The sequence below is a fragment of the Phyllostomus discolor genome, chromosome 12 (assembly GCF_004126475.2).
Source record: "Phyllostomus discolor isolate MPI-MPIP mPhyDis1 chromosome 12, mPhyDis1.pri.v3, whole genome shotgun sequence".
NCBI lineage: Eukaryota > Metazoa > Chordata > Mammalia > Chiroptera > Phyllostomidae > Phyllostomus > Phyllostomus discolor.
The window spans coordinates 67,922,384-67,928,383 of NC_040914.2; positions in this window are offsets into that span (position 1 = coordinate 67,922,384).

A 6,000-nucleotide genomic window follows, 5' to 3' on the forward strand; every position below is an offset into this window, starting at 1 on the left:
AAAAGTCTGTGGAGTGAGAAGCAAGCCTCTTCTGTGTGTGAAGTTTCAGACTTTTTTTTAGTTACAATTTTTTTTTCAAATAATTACCAATACCTGACCATGGTTGAAACCTGCATCTCCAGTTCAGGATCCTTGGAATTGCCAAGTGGCCTTCAATTTTGCACGAGTACACAGTAGTTTTTCCCATCTTGGGGAAGCAGTCTTGGGGGATGGCCGTGGGACAGAGGTCCATCCACGCTGTTTCAGGCAAGGGAGTGGTGAGCTCCCTGGGGCCCTGCAGAGGTCACGCTGTCCTTCGGGCTCTCTGGAGGTGCATGCTTTCGTGCCTCCTCCTCAGGGGCTGCACACGCCACACTGCTGAAGTGGCAGGGGGCCTGGGCAGCACTGTGCATCTTGGGCCATGATTTCCCTTTTCCAAAACCCAAAAGAATTCCCTGGTTCTTTTGTCCAGCCTCGGTCTGCCATTCTAGACTCTTCCTTTCAGGTTCTCTCCAAGGGACCCTGTGGTTCCCCTGGCAACTTGTTTGCGCAGGCCCACCCCCCACCAAGCTCTGACATGCTGGCACCTTGCTGAGCCCCATTGCTGGAAGGTTTCAATTTACTTTCCCAGGACAGGGCTCAGCCCCCCCGTGTGAACAAGTGGATGAAAACAGATGCCCAAGAGAGGGAGTGGTCACAGCCTCACAGATCTTCCTTACATTAAAAAACCTCAAACTTCTCGGAGTGTTTTACACATGAGCAATTCCTAATGCAGGTATTTGACTGTGACAGATCAGGGTGTAGAAGGAGAGAAAGCGAGAGGGAAGTTCTCTCAAATCCGTCAATACCCTATCAGGGTGTTGCAGGCTGAGCCAACCGACATCTGCCAAAGATGCAGCACGGATTACCTGGATCTCATCACCCCAGCTGAACTCTGCAGCTGAAAGTCTTGGTTTCAGACTTTTGATTTTCATTTTCTGTCTTTTAAATTTAGGGAGTAGGGTTTTTTTTTTGGGGGGGGAACTCATTCTATTCAAATATTTCTTATATTTTATAGCCATTTAAACTTTTGTTTTAAAGACTAGGCATAATCCCAACCTTCTTCCCAAAAAGAGAATGTTAAATTCTTTTGTGAACGTTCTTCTAAACAGAGAGGTGTGGAAAAACTTATTTGACAAAAGTATATGCTTTTCTATAATTTGCTATAATTTACTTAAATATTTCACAAGTTGCTGGGTGTCTAGGTTATCCTCACTTTTTTTCCTCATGTATGCATATTTAGAGCTGGGATAATTAGCTGGAGTAAATTGGACATTTTTTAAAAAAGAAAAACAGCCCTGCCTGGTGTGGCTCAGTGGGTTTGGCACCGTCCCATGAACTGAAAAGTTGCCGGTTTGATTCCTGGTCAGGGCACAGCCTGGGTTGCAGGCCAGGTGCCTGGCTGGGTTATACAAAAAGCAACTGATTGAGGTCTCTCTCTCTCACATTGATGTTTCTCTCCCTCTCCTCCTTCCTCCCTTCCCCTCTCTCTAAAAAATGAATAAAATTTAAAAAAGAAAAACATTAACACTTATAAAACATAATTAAAATGCATAAATGGTTACAAAATTATGTCTTAGTGAAACAATTTGTCAGTATTAAGAAATAATAAAAATAAATATTGAAGTACTTGGCAATATTTTTAATCTAATCATTGATGTGATTTCATTATTGTGTTGACCTACTTTTTGTGGCAAATGACTTCATTTATTTTTCAACAAAATAAACTCATTCATCTGTTTAAGATCTACTTATTAAGTTCCTGGCGGAAAATAAAATATAATGAAAGGTCTCAACATACCCAGAGCTTATGTTCTAGTAGGAGGTGGAAAAAACCCAACACGTAAATACAAATACAACAGTATCAGATATAGCAGTGGTGGGCAGAAAATGCAAATGCGCGTCTGTAGTACACAGTGACCCAAGCTAGATTTGCCCAGGAAGGAACAAGTACACTGGGAGTTCACAGTAAAACTGGTGCCAGCCAAGCAACGACCAAGGTGAAGGCCACTCCGGGGAGAGGGGACGGCTCGTGCAAAAGCTCTGTCATGGGGATGGTTTGGGAATGTTTTGGGAAGAGAGTGAGAGGGGTCAGAGATAGCATCCAGAATGTGCTCATTCTGTCAGCCAGCAAAGAAGGTTGAATTTAATTATAGGCACAATTGAAAGGCCCTAGAAGGTTTTAAGCCAAGAAGTGACATGGTGTTACTCATGTTTTCAAAAAATCTTTCTAGATGTCGAGTGAAGAATGGAGTGCAGGGGGCAAGAGCAGGAATGAGGGGGAGACCAGCTGGGATGCTATTGTAGGTGTGGGTGGGAGGGGATGGTGGCTGAGACCAGGTGTTACAGAAGAAATGGGGAGGAATGGGTGAATTTGGGGTATGCACTGAATGCTAAATGAATAACTTGTTTACAGAATGCAAGTGAAGGATGTAGGGGGGGAAAACAGAATCAAGGATAGTCAATGGAACTACTGAGAAGAATAGTTATTTTGTCTGCTAATCATTTTTGGAAAAAAGCATACTTGGGCATCTATTATAATACCAAAGATATTGCAGATTTTTTTCCAATATAATAATAATGATAGTACCTTCCATTTTACTGACCACCTACGATGTGTTGGTCACTGTTTTCCTTACTGTGTGTGTAGAGGACACAGAGATTGAATTAAACTGTATTCCTTTCATCTCACTAAGTTACAAAATGACCCATGTTTTCCATATGGCCTTTGCCCCTCTGAGGATTGCATTGCCAAGGAAACAGATTGTTAAGCAGAGGCTCTGTAGCTAAATCCTATTAAATATGCAATAATTCAGAGAAAACACACAAAGCCACCAGTGCTTGGGTTTGGAATATTGGCTCCAAATATCCCCTTCTTAATGCCTAACAGTATACCTAATCAGGTTCAATGTTTAAATGCCTGTCTAATTCTTCCCGGAGTTCTGCCCTTGTACATTCCTGCCCCAAATCCCCACTCTGAATGTCAGAGTTTTTAATTAATCTCCCCAAATGGTATTTTCGCATAATGAACTCTGCATGCTGCTAGCTTCAAACAGTAGACAAATAGGCAATTCTTTTCTTTTCCTCGGTCAGATTTTTCCTTTGTAAAACACTACGCAAAACTGCTTAAATACCTGCGTATGTTCAAATATGGCTGGAGAAAGCCCAGATTAGAGACCAACTAGTTCAAATCTACTGTACACATAAGGAGCCTGAGGTTCAGGAAGATCAATTCATGTCTCCAAGGTCACGTATATATTAATGGGCAAGGGCAGGGCTGATGCCCACTTACCCTGGCCGGTGATCCAGTAGTATCTTTATTTGGTTCAAGGTTGTTCCTGACACCTCCCCTCTTCTAAAACTTGTCCTGACTACTCCTTTAGTATAAATTCTTCGCCTCCCACCCTGTTCCACCTCCATGCTTTGCACTCCAGCCTGGTCCTTCCTGTTCATTCCTGTCTTCCCCTGCCCACTCAAATGCAGCCTCTTCCTCCAAGTCCAACTTCTGATGTTATCACTCACTCCCATCACAATTTCTCTGGCTCATCCACCTCCTTAGAAGATCAATGCATTTACACATCAAATATGCTTTGCATACATGTGGTTTTTTTCAGTCTATTGCACATGGGTTTTGCAATAAGGCTGTCCTCACTTGACCCTGTCATTTCATTAAAAAAAAAAAAAAAGACACAGTGGAATGAGAAAAAGTATGATTGGAATCAGTGTATCACATATAGATAAATTCTTATTTAACAAACTTCACTGCTAGACTTATTGTGTGTGGAAGGTAAATCCCAGTGGGCACGAGAGCCGAGGAGTTAAACAGAGGCAACCCTTTTGCAAATAAGTGGGCGTCACTTCAGTAGTGCAAGCAAACAGTGAAGAGAAAGACAGGGGCAAGCGTCATTGAGGAATACGGCATCAGCCTGGAGCCTGATTCGGCAGAAATGCACAGAAATTTTTAAGAACAAGAAAACCAACATTCAAATTTTGTTTTGCTCCCTCATGTTACAATGCAAGTTTGCCTCTCTGACACCCCTACGTCCAACCATTCATATAAAAGGCAGTCTTGGAAAAATAAGAAGCAGGCTCTGTCCTGGATTTGGGTTGACACTTGGGTTAAGGGGTGGGGGAGATCTCAAAATACAGAATGCAGAACTAAGATTCACTGAAGCTTAGAGAGTAAACCAGAAGTGATTAGAAGAAATGTAAGCCCTTAAGGGTTTGAATAAATTCTGGGAGAAAACTGAGCTTTGCCCTGAAGTTAAAATGGGGATTCAAGTCCAGCTATTCTAGATGTGAATGGGGCATGGGCCCCCAACACATGACAGGCACTGGGGACAGAAGGGTGAACAGGGTCTAACTGCTGTCCTCTAGGAGTTCATCAAGACAGCTGGGTATAGAAATAACTAGGTCACAGGGCAAAAAGTGGTTAAAGACAGGAGCCGCTCATGCATGTTCGCTCTGGGCAGGGCACTTTATACTCTTCACACAGTGAATGGGAGATGACTAGCAACAAGGTCGGCCACCTGAGGTTGACATTTGTCATGTAGACTGCTGGGAAGAGCCTGAATTTTTCCTCCATCCACTGAATTGGCTATTTGATTAAAAATAGCTGCCTTTTCACTTATTTAGTTTTCTCCTTTCACTTAATACCTACGTACTGGCCATGTATTTTTTTGGCCAAGCACTGCAGTAAGTGCCTAGGGCACACTGATGGACCACAGTGGAGATGTGATTCCTCCACTGTAGAGTTCAGAGTCTAGAGTAGGAGAGGTCAACCCAAGAATCAGACAAAAGGATGTAATATTGTGACAGTGATAGCAGGTACGAAGGAGGGGTGCACGGTAACAGGAGCACTTACATATAACCAAGGGAACTGACCTAATTAAGATGTCAGAGGAGGCTTCCCTGAGAAGCTAAAATCTGAATGAAGAATAAAAGTTAACAACAGGCAAAGGCAAGTGGGGAATTATTCCAGATTGAGGGATCAGCTTGTGCAAAAGTCCTGTGACACCCACAAACTGAACCAAGGCTGGGGCTGTGGGGGTGGGGTGCACAGGGAGGGGGCACGAGGCTCAGCACACAGCCAGAGCGGGAGACAGGAGCCAGAACAAGGAGCTGACAGTCTCCATTACTCCTTCACACGAAAACAGGGGGAAGTCATCAGGGTGTCTTAAGGAAAACGTGATCTTATTTAAACATTGGAAAAGTAACTATTGCTGTAGAGGAAAATGATGCAGGGCAATGGTTACCAGAGAGATATTCTGCAGACATCTGAGATGGCTTAAACTAAGTTCATGTCAATCCAGATAGGAAGAACTAGATGACAGATATTCAGAACATACATTTAATAAAGTTTAGTGACAGTTTGGATATAGGAGTACCTTAGTTTGGTTTTACGTGGAGACAAACTCTGGAACAAAGATGCAGGTGATGTATTGGAAGGCAGCTTCTAGGGAGTGAGGTATTAAGCCAACTACCATAGCAGACAATTGAAGCTTAGTTCATTCTGGGAGCCAGTGGAAAGTTATGCCTTAGAATTATCCCAGCCTAGGGCAAAGAAGCTATGTTATTGATATACCAAATTCCACTAGTCATTGGTTAAGGACTGATTTGGGGGCACTTCCAACCTGTCAAGTATGGACTTAGAAAAATTCTTCAGGAACAGAGATGGAATAATTGGCTATTGAAAGTGGAATGGAGCACAATGCAATGCTAGGACCTAACAGACATGGGTTGGCACTGACTGTGTCTGCTATGGAGGGTGAGGGTGAGTGTCAAGGACAACTCAGGTTTCTGGGTTGAACTGCTGAGATCAGAAACATTGGGAAGTGTTGCACTCAAGATAATGCCAGGCCCTGGGAATGCCAGCAAGGTACAGTCCCTGCCCTCAGGGAGCTCACAGTCTAGCAATTAAACTACTGGCTTGGCCAAAAAGTCTGTTTAGGTTTTTCCATAAAATAAAAGATATTTTTTCAT